This window comes from Poecilia reticulata, chromosome 21 (assembly GCF_904066995.2).
Source record: "Poecilia reticulata chromosome 21, P_reticulata-male-v2, whole genome shotgun sequence".
NCBI classification, from domain to species: Eukaryota; Metazoa; Chordata; class Actinopteri; order Cyprinodontiformes; family Poeciliidae; genus Poecilia; species Poecilia reticulata.
In genome coordinates, this window is record NC_088850.1 from 24375193 (window position 1) to 24394491 (window position 19299).

General features: G+C 37.0%; 1 long non-coding RNA gene across 4 annotated transcripts; it reads right to left on the bottom strand.

Annotated features, from left to right (window-relative positions):
• Positions 1–8913: 8913 nt before the first annotated feature.
• LOC103457973 (uncharacterized) lies at positions 8914–17557 on the bottom strand. Of its 4 annotated transcripts, none has more exons than XR_001776066.2 (7): positions 17221–17557; positions 11108–11370; positions 10901–10994; positions 10750–10814; positions 10518–10666; positions 9979–10418; positions 8914–9885 (listed from the first exon to the last, which is right to left on the bottom strand). It is a non-coding gene; the product is annotated as an uncharacterized LOC103457973 (long non-coding RNA). The 4 variants fall into 4 exon arrangements; XR_014085600.1 differs by lacking the exon at positions 17221–17557 and adding an exon at positions 12038–13079; XR_014085601.1 differs by lacking the exon at positions 17221–17557 and having other exon boundaries at positions 9979–10136; positions 10223–10418; positions 11108–13079.
• Between the last annotated feature and the right edge of the window lie 1742 nt (positions 17558–19299).

Consider the following 19299-nt stretch of genomic DNA (forward strand, 5'->3'; position numbering starts at 1 on the left):
ATCAAAAATTCTAAAATATTTAACATAATTTCAGTTTGAACTCAGATTTCTACAACAGATTTGCTGAACCTTCTGACGGATAGCTAGCTAGCTGTTTTCACTCGGCTGCATGCTGGCATCTAATGTGAACTCTGGTGTTTGTGTTTTGTGTTGCTCTACACCACTGTTGCAGTGGCAGGTTGGCTTCCTCTGTAACGCATCAACTGTGTCGTTTTCGCCTCTGCAGGGTCCGCATTGGCCCCGAGGCGACATCTACTGTATCGCTTCAGTCTCGCACACACAAGGGTTAAAATCCTCCTTCCAAACACACGGAGCTCATGTTGGTCTTTTGAAGCAACAGCCCAGAATTTCCTGAGGAAATAACTGATGCTTAACTTTTTTGTCCTAAAACTAAACTGTGTCCTTGTTTACAAACTGGGATAAATAGTGAATTAAATGTGTTTCTTTGAGTTTGGACTCTTTGAAATAGATAAAATCAGTTAAATAAATGATTACTGAGCTCTAACCAGATATGGAGAAGCCCTGTCCTACTTGCCAACCTCAGAAATAAATCTAAATGTGAAAACATTTGGTAAATTATTTTATGTTTTTATACAATTCAAACTATTTGATAAACTCACCTAGTTCCTCAACTTTCATCTTCTTGGAAAAATCAGTTTTGTCATGTAATTATGACATAACTTGTAAAAAATAATTTCAATTATCAACTAATCGACTAGTTGGTGCAACCCCTACCTACGCAGGGCGGTGATGAAATTCTACCAAGCTGTACAGCTGTGATAAAAAAAGGAACATCCAACTGTTAAACCACTATTCGGCCAAACCAGAACTAACCAGATTTATGGTAAATGTCAAATTACACAAGTACATAAAGATATTTGTGTATTTTGTGTAATAGACAATTTATCAGTCAAAAAAGTTATGGTTGGGGTGAATTACATTTTAGGAAAACTTTTGTTTTTCTACTACAAATGTTTGTAGTAGAATTGGAAGAAATATATTTTTTATAGAGAGAAATGCAGTCAAATTTTAATGCTCTCCGGAGAGAAAAAAAAGGTCCACAATGGAAAAAAAACACCTAAAGAAAGCCGTCTCTGGTGATACTCTTATTATCAATGAAAGTATCTACATTTCTCAATAGGCTGAGTTCAGCTTAAAAATGTCAAACTAACAAACAGGAGCAAGAGAGAAAAGATGGAGTAAACAATCTATTAAACAACATTTCAACTCAAATAGGCTGTTGATCAGCTCATGAAAAGGCCATTAACAACAAAAATAAAAGCCAAGAAAACATTATGAATAAGTTTCTTCTGTTGTCCTGTGGAGACATTTCTGGAGGGACATTCTTGTTATACTGTTGACGTAACCAGAAACCACTGAAGTCAACCTGATAATTTGCTTTTATATTGTTTAATTCACCATTCAGTAATCCATGTTCATTGGTAAAGTCCAAAGGAGAAAGTTTGTGGCATGAGAGGAGATGTGGCCTTCACTTACTGATGTTTTAAGGTTATTTGGTAGCATTTGTTGGGCTGCAGTCTTCAGCTCCTATAAGGACCTTTTATTTGTATTGAGAAACTGAATGTGACTTCATTCCGTAAGTCACTGCCTGCAGCTCAGCAAAGGTGACATTTTTATGTGTGCTACACAGTGACATTTTATCCAACCTTTTTTTCTCCCCAACCTGTGAAAGTTTTCAGAAAGTTAAGATGATTATCTTACTGTGTCCATTTTCATCTTGGTACTGACCAAGACTTGCATGGTAAATAGTAAATGGTCTGTACTTCCAGAGAACCCTAAGGTGCTTCACATAATGTGATAGCATAGTTACTTTGAAAAAGTAACTTTAATCGGATTACTGACTACTCCTTGAAAAAGTAACTTAGTTAGATTACTGACTACTTGATTTGGAAAGTACAGTGATACCTCGTTTTTCGCGGGGGTTGTGTTCCAAAAATAACCCGCGATAAGTGAAATCTGTGAAGTAGTTACCTTTAGTTTTTACAATTATTATACAGCATAATTAAATACTCTACACTGAAACCAAAGAACAAAACCTGTTTTCAGGTCAGCAGATGTGCGTGTTCATCAATCAGGCCTAAGAGGACTGATGTCACAATGGCCGTTTTGGTATAATTTATAATTTACCTTATATTATCACCATAAAAACTATTTACCATGCCTTGTTTGGTACCATTATTTTCAGCACAACCTAACCTTCATGATTTTACATTGCTTGTTTCATTTTGACTAAATGCATGATCACATTCGAGCAAAACAAAAAACAAAATCCGAGTAGGAAAAATTTTAGTTTTTTTATTATAAAATTCCCAAAATTATTGAACAAACTATATTTGTAGGCTAAAATGAACATTTGTTAGGAGAACTTCAAGAAATTCTGTTAAAACACTGAAAAAACAGTAAACATATTGTCACAGGATATTTTTGACAATTTCCCAGGTGCTTTTTTACAATTATTTTCAAAATTCCCTCCACCATCCAAATGTGTTATTTTTTTCACCCTGTCAACCAGCTATATAGAATATATACTAAATGGGTGTAATGAGGTGTTGGCCATTACATGTGCCATTTTTCAAAGCAGTTTCTGTCAATGAGCAGGCACAGTGCTACATCACAGCCTTTGCATTTCCACGGCGTGTCCTTTCTGGTCTTGGACTGCTGGAGGCAGTATCTGCACTGCAGTCTGGTTTTTTTCTCTGTTTTGGGATCAATGACGGGCACAGGAAGGTGTTCCCAAATCAAAAATGGCCGTGGCGGAAATGCTTTCTAATTGGTTGGTTCAGACATGTGATTTGTTGGAGGACAAAGGGAAAAAAGAGTTTCGTGTTTTATTCGTCCACTTTTTGGTTACAAAACATCCACAGAATCCGTAAAATGCGTACAAAAACAACGAAGGAAATGATGGATCGTATTTCTGGTTTTATTTGGAAGTACATATAATAGAAAATCGATATAAAAACAATACTTTTGTAAAGTTTGAAGTCTCTGATTTCCAATAAAATTGAAATGACACGGCAAAAAATCCACAGAACCAGTGCATGTGCGTAAAATGCGCACAACAAAACGGAGGAAATTATGGATGTATTTATGGTTTTATTTGGAAGTAAATATAAAACGGAATCAATATAAAAACAATACTTTTTTTAAATTTGAAGTCTGCTTTACAACAGAATTGAAATGAAGACTTCGCATGCCGTCTGTTTTGTTTACGGTGGCCTTTAAATGAATTACGTCATTGCCCGCTATGGAGCGGGCATCGACCTATGAGGGTCCGGAGTCATGTCATTAAAGCCGTCTCCTCCAACCTGCCCCTCGAGATTCACAGCTGTATCTACGGCAGAGCGATGGATCTCATCAAGCGAGCCTCCGGTCGGTTTTGCGCTGCCAGAATTTCTGGCCACAATTTTTTCCAGCAGGCATTCAAAGTTTTCAGCTTTCATCTCTTGAATGGACAACCTGTATTACTTATATTGAAATACCGTAATGTTATTGGCACACAGGTAGAGAAGGAGCTTGGAGACTGTTTGGCCAATCAGGACGCAGAACACAATGCACTGTGAAAAAACTGCACAAAAAAATCTGCGAAGCAGCGAGACCGCGAAAGGTGAACCGCGTTATAGAGAGGGATCACTGTAACCAAGTTACATTAAAAGTAATTTTTTTAGTTACTTTCAGCAGCTGCTGACAATGCTCTGCCAAATATGAAAATTGCATTGAGCTTTGCTAATACTTAATTGCAAGTTATTTTATAATGGTAACATCAACAATGTATCTCCACTAATAAGGTTGAACTGAAGGGGAGATTGTTTAATGGTTACAACAGTACAAAAAAAACGTTAGTAATTTGTGCGTGTTTTTGTGTGGTCCACTGTCTGGAAAACTTTTTAGACACCCCAACCTCACCCCCTCTGCCCCAGCCTCCAGGTTGTGCTTTACGGCACTGCGTTTGGTGTCACAGCGCTCCTCCTGCGGCTCCACAGCTCAGATGGCTGCACAGATTTGTGACGCTTATCTTAATATTAATAATTATAATGCCGCTTAGTCGCACAACTTTACACATTTGTGTTTGTTTTCACATTTGTTGCGCTGTTCATATTAGTCTTGATGTTTGCAGTTTTGTGCAAACATCGAGCTCGACGCAGAGCTCGACATCATTCACAGCAAATATATTAACATTAACAAAGACACAGCAGGACAGATCATCTGGGAAATGATGGACAGGGAGAACCTGACTAAACCTAACTGGATGTCAGATAAATTCTGGGGTTTATGTCTGCTTATTTCCAAGCCCAAAAAGCGCAGCCCGCAGCTCATTAAATTTCCAAGTGACTTTAGAAAGAAAGGAAAAAAAAAAAACAAGCCCAAACCCCCCTTATAATAAACGGACTTGGAGACCGAAACTCAAAATAGTTCCTGTTTTATCAGCAAGAAAATGCGCATCTCCCTCCATTGTTTATACAGGTCCTTCTAAAAAAATTAGCATATTGTGATAAAGTTCATTATTTTTCATAATGTAAGGATAAAAATTTAAACTGTCACATATTTTAGATTCATTGCACACCAACTGAAATATTTCTGGTCTTTAATTGTTTTAATGCTGATGATTTTGGCATACAGCTCATGAAAACCCAAAATCCCTGTCTCAAAAAATTAGCATATCATGAAAAGGTTCTCTGAATGAGCAGTTAACCTGATCATCTGAATCAACAAAGTAACTCTAAACACCTGCAAAAGATTCCTGAGGCTTTTAAAAACTCCCAGCCTGGTTCATTACTCAAAACCACATTCATGGGTAAGTGACTGCTGTCCTTTTGGACAGCAGTCACGTCGATGATGGCCAAAAGGCCATCATTGACGCCCTCAAGCAAGAAATTTCTGAACGAATAGGTTGTTCGCAGAGTGCTGTATCAAGGCACCGCAGTGGGAAGTCTGTGGGAAAAAAGAAGTGTGGCAGAAAACGCTGCACAACGAGAAGAGGTGACCAGACCCTGAGGAAGATTGTGGAGAAGGACTAATTCCAGACCTTGGGGGACCTGTGGAAGCAGTGGACTGAGTCTGGAATAAAAACATCCAGAGCCACTGTGCACAGGCTTGAGCAGGAAATGGGCTACAGGTGCAGCATTCCCCAGGTCAAGCCACTTTTGAACCAGAAACAGCGGCAGAAGCGTCTGACCTGGGCTACAGAGAAGCAGCACTGGACTGTTGCTGGTCCAAAGTACTTTTTTTCGGATGAAAGCAAATGTCATTCGGAAATCAAGGTACCAGAGTCTGGAGCAAGACTGTGGAGAAGGAAATGTGCCAAAAGGCCAGAAGTCCAGTGTCAAGTACCAACAGTCAGTGATGGTCTGGGGAGCCATGTCAGCTGTTGGTGTTGGTCCACTGTGTTTTATCAAGGGCAGGGTCAATGCAGCTAGCTATCAGGAGATTTTGGAGCACTTCATGCTTCCATCTGCTGAAGAGCTTTATGGAGATGAAGATTTTATTTTTCAGCACAACCTGGCACCTGCTTACAGTGCCAAAACCACTGGTATTACTGACCATGGTACTGTGCTCAATTGGCCTGCCAACTCTCCTGACCTGAACCCCATAGAGAATCTGTGGGATATTGTGAAGAGAAAGTTGAGAGACGCAAGACCCAAAACTCTGGATGAGCTTAAGGCTATCAAAGCATCCTGGGCCTCCATAACACCTCAGCAGTGCCACAGGCTGATTACCTCCATGCCACGCCGTATTGAAGGCTGCAAAAGGATTCCTGACCAAGTATTGAGTGCATAACTTATCATAATTATTTGAGGGTTGACTTTTTTGGTATTAAAACACATTTCTTTTATTGGTCTGATGAAATATGCTAATTTTTTGAGATAGGAATTTTGGGTTTTCATGAGCTGTATGCCAAAATCATCAGTATTAAAACAATAAAAGACCTGAAATATTTCAGTTGGTGTGCAATGAATATAAAATGTATAACAGTTTAATTTTTTTCATTACATTATGGAAAATAATGAACTTTATCACAATATGCTAATTTTTTTAGAAGGACCTGTATTTCTGTCGCTGCTGATAACTGATGCATAGAGGCGTCGGTCACTCCCCAAGACGCGTAGAGGAAATACAATTAAATTACAAAATAGTACCGCACAGTAACGCAAAGTGATTTCGATAAGTAACTGTAGTCAAATAGTAACGCGTTAGATTACTCGCTACTGAAAAAAAGTGATCCGATGTCAGTAACGTGTTACTAAGTAGCGAGTTACTGGATATGGATATGTGGAAATAAACAATAAAAAAATATTTTTATCTGTTAATCCACAATGTTCCAACATGTTTGTGCATGCATGACTTTTTTGGAAATGTCCATTTTACCTCCAAGACAACTGTGCCTGCATTTTGCATGCTGTGAGTGTGATTGCTGATAGTCAATTCTCAAGCATTTACAGGACTCTGGAAAACGGTTTGTGTAACCAGCACAAAATAATCAACCCATATTTTATTTTGGCGGGTCCAAGTGATGGCACACTTTAAGCTCCGGGTCATAGGTCAACTCGGATCTCCTCCATTGATGTTGCTGCTGTCGCTGTGGCTAGCTGCTCGTCTTGGCGTCTTCCAAACATATGGAAGAATACGGCTGGATCGAGGCTTATTAACACAACCGAATTATTACATTGGGTGTTTTCTGTCTACCGCGTGACGGTGAGTCCTTTGTTTTATGTACTTTGTAGTGATGGGTAAATGAGGCCGACATGAGGCGTTTTGACTATATATATATATATATATATATATATATATATATATATATATATATATGGGGCGAACCAACCGGACATTGTGGTGGTGGATAAAGAACAGAGGAAAGCCGTTGTTGTGGATGTAGCAATACCAAGTGACTACAACATCAGGAAAAAGGAGCATGAGAAATTGGAGAAATACCAGGGCCTCAGGGAGGAACTGGAAAAGACCTGGAAGGTGAAGACCACAGTGGTGCCTGTGGTCATTGGGGCCCTCGGGGCAGTCACCCCCAAACTGGAGCAGTGGCTCAAACAGATCCCAGGAACAACATCAGACATCTCAGTCCAGAAATGTGCAGTTCTAGGCACAGCCAAGATACTGCGCAGAACCCTCAAGCTCCCAGGCCTCTGGTAGAGGACCCGAGCTCAGAGGATGAAACAGACCACCCGCGGAGGGTGAGAAGGGAATTTTTATTTTTTATATATATATATATCGATGGATGGATAGATCTATATCTATAGATAAGCTGGAATATATTATGGAAGATAAAGTCTGAAACATAACCTTATATATGTGTGTAAGTCATGTTTCAGACTTGATCTTCCATAATGTATTATCATAAACAGCACAAAATATTTTTATAAGCATTCCAGCTCCGCATAGTTAGTTCTAATTATTGTACGGCGGATCGGCGGGAATCTGAAATGGAACGCAGCCATCCTACGGCAGAGTGTTTAAGAGAAAAAAGGAACACTGTCAGCATGTTGTGGGAGGTGGAGGGGTAATAAGGTTTTCAATAAGATGACAACCTTTCTTGTCTGTTGCCAAACAAAATCAAGGTCAACGATACACTCAGAAATGTTACTTCAAAATGTAGTGAAACTGTTCGTTTGATACAGAAAGAGTCAGAATGGGATTCATAAAGACTTTTTGCCTGACAAGCTGGTCGTCATTGTAGGCTGGTCAAGTTTGCCCTGTGTGTTGTCTTTAAGGCATGACGCAAGGTTAAACTGTGTAACAGATTCGTTTCCTACACACTTGCAGAACTGTGTTAAGCTATTTGTTATGTGTTTTATTCAGTGTAATTGGGATTTACACATAAAAAAAGTTTTATGGAGATGTATTTTGAATAGCATGTTTACCTGTCTAAGGTTAATTATTTAAGTTAAAGTTTGCAGCTTATTTTGTGTATGCCCAGTGAAAGAAAACCCAGATTGAAGTCCTTCAACATTACAGTTTAGTAAATTAATATTGAATCAGCTTGAGTTTACTGTAATTTAAACTACGTTAGCATAGTAATCTAAATTATGTTCGCTTGACATAGTGTTTCTCTAGGAGAAAAGCACTATGTTAAACTGTATAAAACAATCTAGGGTTAGGGTTAACCGTAACTCCATCACTAATCTCAAATTGAGTGGTAGAGATGGCTTAATCTTCAAATGCTTTATGAAAGTACTGGTTTAAAGATGCATTTTCTCTAGAATTGAGCTCTGTAGCCCGACTCTAAATCTGCTCTGGTGGGAAAAGATGGATTTGCCTGATGGTGTCTCAGGCCTCTGTGGTTTATTTCATCATTTCATAAGCTTGCAGAGAAAAGGCATAAAGAGAATGTAAGTTGTGTCCATCTAATTATTGTAGTTGAAATAGTAGTCTCCCCCTTTTGTTTTGTAAATGCATCCAAATACCAAGTTAATGTACATTTCATTAAGATTATTTCACTAAGTTGGAACCCTCTGTTTTAAAAAAGAAGTCATGTCCAAATCTGAAGCATTTCAAATAAATGACACCGACAGTAAGTTTTTCTACCAAACCTTAGTCGGCTTCCTTTTTCACCTGTCAACTGTTGAACATAGACATGTTTAAATAACGCCAGGTCTATGTAGGCAAATATAACTTATTTTCATGTGTCCTTAAAGAGTATCTAAAAGCTGAACAACTTATTTCTGATAATTTCTTTAAACCACTTCTTGTTCGTCCATTTTAATATGCTTCATTACTGACTTGTCATGAGCTGAAAGATATGTGTATCTGTATCATGTCCTTAAGTATCCACTAAATTAGATGTTTTGTTTATAAAATCATGCCTTTATGATTTTTGTATAAATGCATGTCATTAAACAAAATCCTACCTGAATATCGCATTAAAAAAATCACTTTGACAAGCACTGAAATTTTATTTTACTCATTTCTTTTTAATAAAGACATTGACAGACAAAGTGAACTGCATTCAATTGACCAAGGATAAGAAATTGTTCCACCAGTTCACACTTTGTGCATTCTTTGGATAAAGAAATAAGTCAGAGCTGCACATATTAATAAAAAAATAAAATAAAATAGAAGATCCAAAGAAATGCCTTGGTTATGTTAGTTACTACAGAATCACTGAGACTGCTTAACATAGTACTGTAGCTTAACATAAGCACAAGTGTTATTATTCCACTTGAAGTAAAAATAGTAAACTATTAAATTAACTACAATTTCTATTATTACCTAGAAAATACACTAGATGTGCAGAAACATAAGTGAAAAAGAAACACACTCGATGACATGCCTGTGGAAGTAATTACAGCTCTAGTAAGCCCTTTTAGAGAGTACAAAGGCACAAACAAATTAACTATTTAAAAAAAGAATCAACAAAATAAAACACTGCCCATTTGGAAACATGAACGCACAAGAACAAATAGTAAGGTGTCTCTTTGTAACTTATGAGCAAACTATAATATATTTATATATATATGATATATAAATGATTACAGACTACTATCAGTCACTACTGAAGTCGTCGCCTAAGGTAACACTCTCTACTCCTGACAAAGTCTGTAGATCCGGGTGTCCAAAGTGGGTCCTAGTGGCCCGGCATCCTGCATGTTTTAGTTCTCTCCCTTGTGGTAGTAACAACCTTTTCAGCTTGTCAATGCTCTTCTTAGCCCTTCTAACGAGCCATCATTTGATGCAGGTGTGTTAAACCAGGGAGAGAACTAAAACATGCAGGATGTCGGGCCTCCAGGACCCAATCTGGGCTCCCCTGCTGTAGATAATACTCTGTTGCCTGCAGCTTCATCTGTTGGTGCTGCAGCTCTCTGAGGATGATGTTCTGGAGACCTCTTGGACCTTTGTCAGTTAGGGCACAGGACAAACCTTTAAAGTTGAACATAAATAAAAATACAAAATTTAGATGCTTTTACTTTTTGTATGTTTATGCATTACTTAAAAACACACTTTTAAATTTACCTCCCGATAACAGGCAGGAAACTCCTTTAAAGAGTCTTCATAGGATGACAGAGATTTCCAATGATGGTCCATCAACAAGGATCCTCTTTTCCTCTTCCAGTCTCTTTACTATCATGATGTCATTGATTGCCCTTGTTTTGTGTGAAGACTGACAGAGTCTGAAATGCAGTTATGAAAAGGACAAATCAACTCAGTAAAAGTTTAAATTTGTAAGTTCAGGTCAACACCTGGAGTATCTAGTCACATTATCTGTCAGGTATGATGACAGTATGAAACATATTAGTTTTATACTGTCACCGGACAGGATCTCTTCCAAAGACAGAACTTCTGTGTCTGTATCAGTCTTCAAGTGACCAACATCTTCTAAAGCCAATGCTAAGATGTTTTCTCCTTTCTGATCTTGCGATGAGCCTTGGCACAAGCTTTGTGTCCATCTGTGTCTGCACAGACATGCACAAACAACATCAACTGTGTCAAAGATGTTTATGCAGTATGTACCAGCAAGGTTATTCCATGCCTGGTCAGTGTTCCTTACTTACATTCATGGGCTTTGCCATGGAACATTGAGAGAAATGGCTTCATTTCAAGCAGGTGTTGGAGCTCAGGACAGCTTTTTGTTAGTTTGCAAGTTATGTCCAGTACTTGCATGTTACATCCATGGAAAAAAAGTGATTGTCTGTTGGCCAGCCTTTGTTGAAAAGAACAAGGGTTATGCAAAATCTCATACCCTAGTGCTCTAAGAGCACTAAGCAGCACTCCATGTATACACACCGCTAGCTCCAAGCCTCCTCATCCAGTTTGCTGCTGGATCTGCTGACCATTGCCCACCACAAAATCTAGAATGCATACAATTCAGTCAGGCATGCTGTTATTATAGGCTAAAATGTTACTGTTATTATACATTTACAATCTGCAGTCTTACATTTTTGGTTGATTTGTGTATACAGTCTACAAATTTTCCTACATTTTCATCCTTGGCTATGAAAAGGTCCTGAAATATAGCCTGTTCCTCCAATCTGAGAAACAAGCAATAAAATACACTTCATGAGGTGTTAAAGTCCAAAGGTAGTGAAGGTAGTGATCACTAACATATATAAAGAATTGTTATATTGTACACATTTTGCAATACCTTGCTGCATTCCTTAAATGGCAATACTTGCAATTTCCATCCACTGAAACTGAAAGCACATCTGGGGTACAAACTTGACACTTGAAGGGATCCTTCCATAACATTTTAACTTAAGCTTTCTCTTCTTATCGGCCACCATGACTTAAGGAGATGGCATGGTCAGCAGGTGACATGAATGCAGATGCGGCTGATCTTTGGGGGGAGACAGTGGGAGGAGAGGCAGCTGGAGAGGTGCTTCTGGGTCTTTTCTTCTTCTGAAAAGACTGAGAGGATGGGACAACAGGAGGAGAAACAGGAACGAAATCAAGCACTATCACAGTATCTTCCTGGTTCTCTGGTATCATTATTGGATGCTCCTCAGTAAGCATTGCAGGCTGCTCCTGACCGATGGTCTCTGTCTGTTCAAAGATCAGGTTCTCAGCTCTTTACTTCTCTTCATCTGGCTTGCAACAGCAATAAATAACATAGACAGGAGGAAAGAAATGTGCCTGTACTGATGCAAGTTCATTTTTAATTCAAGTAAATGACCTAGCTGCAATCAGTGTATTCAGACAGGGTTCATAAACAAAACTTTAAGATCATCACAGCCTAGGGGCACTGATGTTTTTAGCAACCCTCCAATTTTACAAAGTGGCAACAACAAGCATGACTATAAATACTATTATGTGACTTTATCATGGCTAATTAAACGTATTAAGCACAGGTACAGTATACAGGTACAATTAGCCTCTAAGAGGCTAATTTAGCTAGCTTCCACCGTATATTCTCCGGCAAAAAAAATGTTACAAACATGTCTTCAACCATTCGCATCACAGTCCTACTGCCATTAAGTCCTAAAACTACCACCAATAACTTTATAACGTAACACTTTGGAGTTATTTTTGGTTTTAAAGTACAAAAACATTTTGACAGCTGCAGATTTTTACTCACCGGAATGTAAGTGTCACAAAGGATCACGTCAGCTTCTTCTTCTTGGGTTTTTGTGGGATCCGTCCTTATTTTTATTATTTCAATAAAAAATATTAAACGTTTACAGAACAGTTTGCATGCAATCACAAAAGAAAATACATCTTAATTTTTCTTAAATTTAATTGGTGTAAATCATTGATATCATACTCAAAAATAGTTGGTAAATTTTAAAAGAAAAGGCTTTTAAATCAAGTTACATCCACAACAAAAACCCTCCGGTTTTATATTTTACTGAGTTATTTTTAAATACCGAATTAAAGTCATTTGACCGATACGTCTGACGTGTATTTGTAGTAAATATTCTTAATATCCTGTTCAAACTAGCACATAAATTGTAAATAAAGGTTTTTTTTTTAAATAGAATAGACTCGTCATCTTATTCGTTCCCAGATCGTCAGTATCGGACGCTTAGGGAGCAGTACAGCATTCAATGAGAGAACCCTTCTCGTCACATAATGACGCGAAGGGGGTACCCTCGGCGTCAACATGTGACGAGTTGGGAGTGAGAATATGTTGGCAGGTGATGAGATTACTGATGGTGAGCGTCATTAAATGATAAAATAAATCTAGCAACAGGAAATAAACTAAAGTGGACATAGCAATAAACCAAAAGAGGATAACAGTAATCAAAGGAAACTAAATGGAAATGAATGAAGAACAAAATGCAAGAATAAACTAAAAAACTAAAATAAATACAGAGGAAAAAACTGGTATGGCAAGATATTTCGAGCAATAATTAATACAGAGGACTGCATGGCAAGAATAAACACACTATTTCCAGATAAAAGGTAAAATAATATTGTTTAAGTGCCATGGGTTTGTTGAGACCACATCTAATACTGAGAATAAATATATCTTACAGACCTTAACAGTAAATAACTTATAACTTATTTATGTTTTTAATTAGATTTGATATATTCATTTCTTCAATATTATTTTTCATGTCATGAAAAATAACATGAAAAATAACATGAAAGCCTCCATGAAAGTGGAGTCAAATTGAAAGTGTCATGGAGTCATCAGCCTCCATGACACTTTCAATTTGACTCATTAGGATTTGATCAAGAACCAGATTTGTTCTTTGTAATTTCTGTCCAGTAAAACTATTAATCTATAATCAATAGTCAGGTCTATATAAATATATAATCCATGTTTCTGTCTCATATTTGTATGGCATTAAAATGATCTGGAACTTTTGTTTTTTCACTGAAAGCTCTGGTTTGCACAATAAATGCCGTGTGGGTGAAATTTTATGGATGATGCTCTGATGTCCCATCCTCCTGAAGGCAGCACAGAGCTGCACCAACAGAACCTGACAAACATTGAACAGAAGAGTTATGATTAATGTAGTTTCAGTTCTATCCATGTTTTATTGTTGCAGAGCTCAGTCGTTTGCAAATAGCTCAAAGTTTAAACTGGCACGTTGAACATCTTTTATCTGATCATTTTGTGGAATATTTAACAACTAGAAAATGGCAAAGAACAAGAATAATTTTTGCACTCTGACTGGCTGCTGTTAGGCCTACAAATTTTAAGTTGAATGTCCATTAAATTTTTCATAAACACCTGTGAAAATAATTTTTGTTCCCATGGCTTTTTTGTTCTCAGGGAAATTATTTTTGATGATAAAAACAGAAATCAGCATAAAAATAAAAAAATCTACAATAGTGATAGTAATATTAATAATAAAATAATAGTCATTGCAAAGTAGCCTACAAATTCTTTGGTGGGGGGCGGTGAGGGACCTGGATAAAGGCTGGGGGGCACTGGGCTGAAAAACGTTGAGAAACACTGCTCTAGTACAACAATTTCACACAGATTGAGTTACTGGGACACGATTTGGAAGCTACTGAAGAAAACATTTAATGTTAAAATAATTGAACATGACTTAAAATTTTAATAGAGGATAGTGTGCCTCGTGTAATAGCATGAATGACCACTTTTTGTATCAATTGGTCACAAGACAAGGCATTTATTTACAGGAGTGTTCGGAAATTGACGGTCCCTATGTGAAACTCCGAGCGCTTGAGGAGGGACTAGTAAAGAACAGCTGGCCGAAATAGCGTTCATAAATCGGATCAACCTTGAGCTGGACTCCGCGGAACGCGGGATATCCAGTATCCAACTTGAAAACAACTTCACTGCGGTCGGTAACACAATGAAAACACCGGTGTTCGGAATAGTTTGTTTTGGTCTGTGGACACCAAAAATGGCGCCGAGCGACGTAAACGTCATACGCTGTGACGTCAGCTCCAAAGTTCTATACCCTTGATTTGTAACTTTCATTTGAATCTAACTTTAATTTGATCTGTACCCTTGATCTGTAACTTTAATTTGAATTTGTAAACTTGATCGCGATCTTTAATTTGAAATTCCATTCCTGAGAAATACTTTATGGAATGTATATATATTGTAATCATTGAATGTTTAGTTATTTTGTGTAATCGTTTAACCCTGTTTAAATGTGAACTCTGTGATGTTTGCACGCTCAATAAGATAGACTGGTCGATGTCGCTTTATTACTCACATCATACTAAATCCTTCTCTTACAGCAATACGTGGTTTTTACTATCCGTCTATAGATATTACCCGCTCCCTATTACCTACGTGCGCGCTTGAGTCAGTCTTTCCTTGGTGCGTTCACTGACAGTCTGTAACATAAATGTATAAACATTGTTGTATACATTACAAAGTAATTTGTTTTTATTTTTATTTATGACCTTGTTTAGGTCAGGTTTTTTTTCCACCCCCTGTGTCAACCCAGGATGGCAAGCTAACTGGATCACCGCAGCTTTGCGGTAGGATTTAAATGAACCAATCTACCTTTCTCATTCCGGACCTATTTCTATTGGATCATGGACTAAAAACAGTCAGCTTATTGATTGATGAACCATTAATCACCCTGGATTCACAAATGGACTCAAAATAGAAAAAACTCTTGGGTGTCATCAGGGTTTGTTTTTGTTGTTATTTTTTTTGTTCTTGTTGAGTCTTTTGGTTATATTAATAGAAAATCACTGTTATTATAAATATCATTATTATTATTGCATATCTTCTTAAATATATGAAAATAACCCATCTTGAATACAGTAACTTCAATTTACTTTGTCTGATTGTGTTTTATTCACACACACAGGCTCCATAGCCGAACCTATCTGAGTGTCTATTATTATACTTGCCTAACCTTAGTTAGTGTTACATTTGGCTCAATCCAACTCTGTCAGCTGTATCACTACCATGTCATATCAGTGTCAACATTACCATTTTACCAGCCTATACTTTACCTTAACTTTAACTCCTTCCTATCTACATTTATTTACAACTACATAGATCTGGAATGATTAATCTGATTAATTGTGATGAGTCGATTTTTGAAATAGTCTAATAATTTAGCAGTCAAATAATCATTAACTGCAGTAAAAAGGCCATTTACTCAAGAACACCAGTAATAAAGCCAAAACAAAAAATATATACATCTCGCAGTTAAGATAAAAAATTAAAAAATCACTTTGCCTGTAAATATGTTCTGCCCAGAACTAAATGGGCAGTTTTAGCTTTGCCTGGAAAAAAATATAACATAAAACACCTTTTGCTTGCCAGTTATTAATCAGTTGATCCAAAAATGAATTGCCAGATCACCTATACACTGTGTTGATGTTAAGCAGAAAGGTCTGATGAGGTTTCATGTTGATGTTAGAAGGATGTCTGAGCTGCAGATGCATCCTTTTCTACAAACGACTAGCTGTTATTATCCATCCATCCATTTTCTTGCACCCTTGTCCCTTAGTGGGGTTGGGAGGGGTGCTGGTGCCCATCTCCAGCTAACATTCCGGGCGAGAGGCGGGGTTCACCCTGGACAGGTCTAGCTGTTATTATACTTTGATCAATTAAATACAGATGTTTCTGTTTAAAAAGAAATTGAATTTTTTCACATCTTTAATGTATTTTATTGTATAAAAAAGCCTTAAGTGGTTCAAGGAAAAATTAGCTGACTTTGCCAATTTAGGAAAGCAATTAATCATCAGAATAATCAATTATTAAAATAGTTAGTTGTAGCCATACAACTACAATAATCATATTTTACATTTTTGGTACCAAGTAGATATTGGGTAAGTAGACTTTGTTTGTTTGCGTTAAGCCATGATGTCAGGACCCTGGGTTTCTGTGAGTGCTCTGTCTTCTTCATGTGAGCCAGGCAGACTGGCACACCTGCTGCTGGTTCTGACAGCTCCTGCCTCACCATGTGTTGTTGTGTAGAGGGGGCAAGGACAAGCAACTAACATCTCACAATCCATTCGCGCAAAAATCTTATTCCAGTTGCCCCTTGTGAGATATTGCACTTTTGAAACAGAGCCATGGGACAAATTTCCTTGAACCTTTTACACTAAGCATGCAGCAATACAGCCACTCTTCTTTTTCCAGGGAGTGCCTCCTCACTCCTGCTTTATATGTAGTTCTGGATTAGAGTCTGACCTGTCGTGTACACATGTACAGTGTGAGCAGTAAGATTGCATCCAACAGTGTGAGAGCATGATTCATGAACTGTGAATTATTGAACCCTGCAATGTACTGTTAAGAAAATAAATTTAAAATATGCTAGTTTTTAGACTTGATATGTTCAAAATATTTGACCAAATTAATAGTGTTTTAAATAAGAAAATTCAGCTCCAAATTATATCCATGGTTCAATCAGCATAATCTCTTATGTAGGATATTTCTATTGAAATATAATACATTAAGTTGAATTAAATAGTTTAGTTTTAGTTTTCTATAATTTAAAACACAGCCAGCTAGTTTTTCTGTGGACTGAGCAAGCATTTACAAGGGGTCGTGGCTCTGTGTGTGAGTTTAACCTTTTGACCACCTTTATAAGATTTAACAGCTGGTGTAAAACAATCTGGTCCTATCAACAGAGTAGAGCTTCCTCTTGGGACAGGGTCATAAAAAACATCTGTTTCCACTCAAAAGAAAATAACACTTCTTTGATCTCAAAAAACAGGTTTTTACTGGAACATAGTCAACTATATTTAAATTAACTTAGCTAAGGACACTCCCCTAATTTGAATACAGCAGAGAAGGGAAACACACCCTCCTTTTAAAAGTATAGGACCTGGAACCTTAACTTCAGATCGCTCCGGGGTTACCCGTGATGCTGTCTCCGGGGAACGGTGCGTCGGTGAAATGGTTCCCCGTAAGTTTGTCTTGGTGTGTGAATATCTGTGGAGTGAGGTAAATATTTAATTGGATGCTGGTTTGGGATTTTATTATGAGTTTTGTCAGCTTCATTAGTTGTTCGTCTAATGTTCTCATGATTGTACTTGGAAACGTTTGTCTTTGTGGCTCAGCTGTTACAATGACGACATCAAGGAGTACGGGCAGAAAAGAGAATGAAACGAGTCAAAAGATTTTAATTATTCTTCTCGATCAAAGTTAATAATACATACAGTTTAAGTTGGAGATACAGCTATTAAATATGCAAATATCATGTCCAGCTTTAGTGGGTAATATCACATTTTCTGCATTTTTACTGATTCTCAAAGTTATATTAGAAACAAAATATTACAAATATTTTTTTGTCCTAATGCACATCTAAACAGTTTTTCCATGTCAAACTTTGTAAAAGGAAAAAATGTTTTTCTGAGGTCAACTGGTCATTAAAAATCTGAAACCAGTGAATTTAATTTTGGCTGTTTCTGTTTTTTCCTCCTTGTGTTTAACTTTATGTCTACTGTAGATCAGTTCAAAAATGTACTCATGTCCCATGGGTTCTCAGTTTATCGCTTTTCCAGAGTTAGTTGCTGCAGGTCCACTTCACAGTCCCACAGTAACTTATCCTCCTGCCAGATCTGTTCATCCAAACCTACGGCAAGTGTTTCTTCAGTCGGGTCAATTCAGTCTCTAATCCTGACGGTGAGTGAAAGACGCTAACAGAGACGCTGTGATCCAGGATTAGAAAAACCTACGGGTGCTCCGACCTCCCTCTGAGTCCTTATCCCCTGGCCTCCACAGCACAAAGCTGCAACTGCTGACTGGCGTTTATGTTTTTGCAGCACATGTACTGCAAAAACGATTACCCTAAGCAGTCAAGTTTATATAGACAGATTCATAACACCTCAGAAGTAATAATGTAATTTGTTCAAAACATTAAAGAGATTTCCAATGTTTAAAGAAGCTCTAAAATCTGTCCCTAATATTTGAAGGTTATTAGTAAACCTACAAATGGAAACATATGTTTCTGAGTCACAAACCATGTGATCAACTGGATGTTGTTACTGGCAGAAAAGACAGGAAGTGGTAGGAGGATGGTGGTGGAGCATGTTTAATGACTAATCACGTCAACAAACTTATTCACGTGATTTTATTTGCATTTTTGTTTAAAGGAAATTACATTAGCGGACTATCAACAATAGTTTTAGTGTAAATTATACTCGTGAAATGAGTGAACTTAGTCAAACTGAAACACGCAAACCTAAACATAACGGAAATTGAAAGAAATTAAAATGACTATACTGCTTAATGTTGAAAAAGCTTACTCTGAAATTCATTTCCATAATTCTAAGTTCATTTAAAAAAATATATTTTTGACTGCACACTGTATAAATAATTAGGGTGGTTAAACTTAAAAACTTGAGTTCAATTGCTGCCTTAAAAACACAAGTTAACGCAACTTCAAATAATGTACTTTTCCAATTTAGGATGCCAAGCTAGAAAAGTAGCCCAATTGATGATAAGTTGTTGTTTAAATGTGATACCATAAGTTGAAATAACTAACTATAGAACATTATTCATTCTCAAAAACTTGAGTACTCTTGTCAAGTAAAATTACAATCATGTTCTATTTGAACTCAATTAAGTTGCACCACTTGTCTAATTAATGACTTATTGTGGTATGAACTTCATACTCCGAGTTTAAACAACTTGCAAAGTTACATTATCCATTCATAAAAACTTGTTTTTTTTTGTTAAAGTAACAAACAATTATATATACTTTCAACTCTAATTTTAAAGTTAAACTGACTAACTTCATTCATACCAATTCCCTTTTTGAGTTAATTTTAAGGCAGCAATTGAACTTAAAACTGCAATTTAAGTAAACCCACATTTCCAAATATTGTTCATTTTCTCCACTAACAATGCCAAGTTCACCAGTTTCCTAAAAATAATTATACCAAATATGCTACCATTTCAAATATCAAACATTTATTTTTTACCTTTCTCTATCA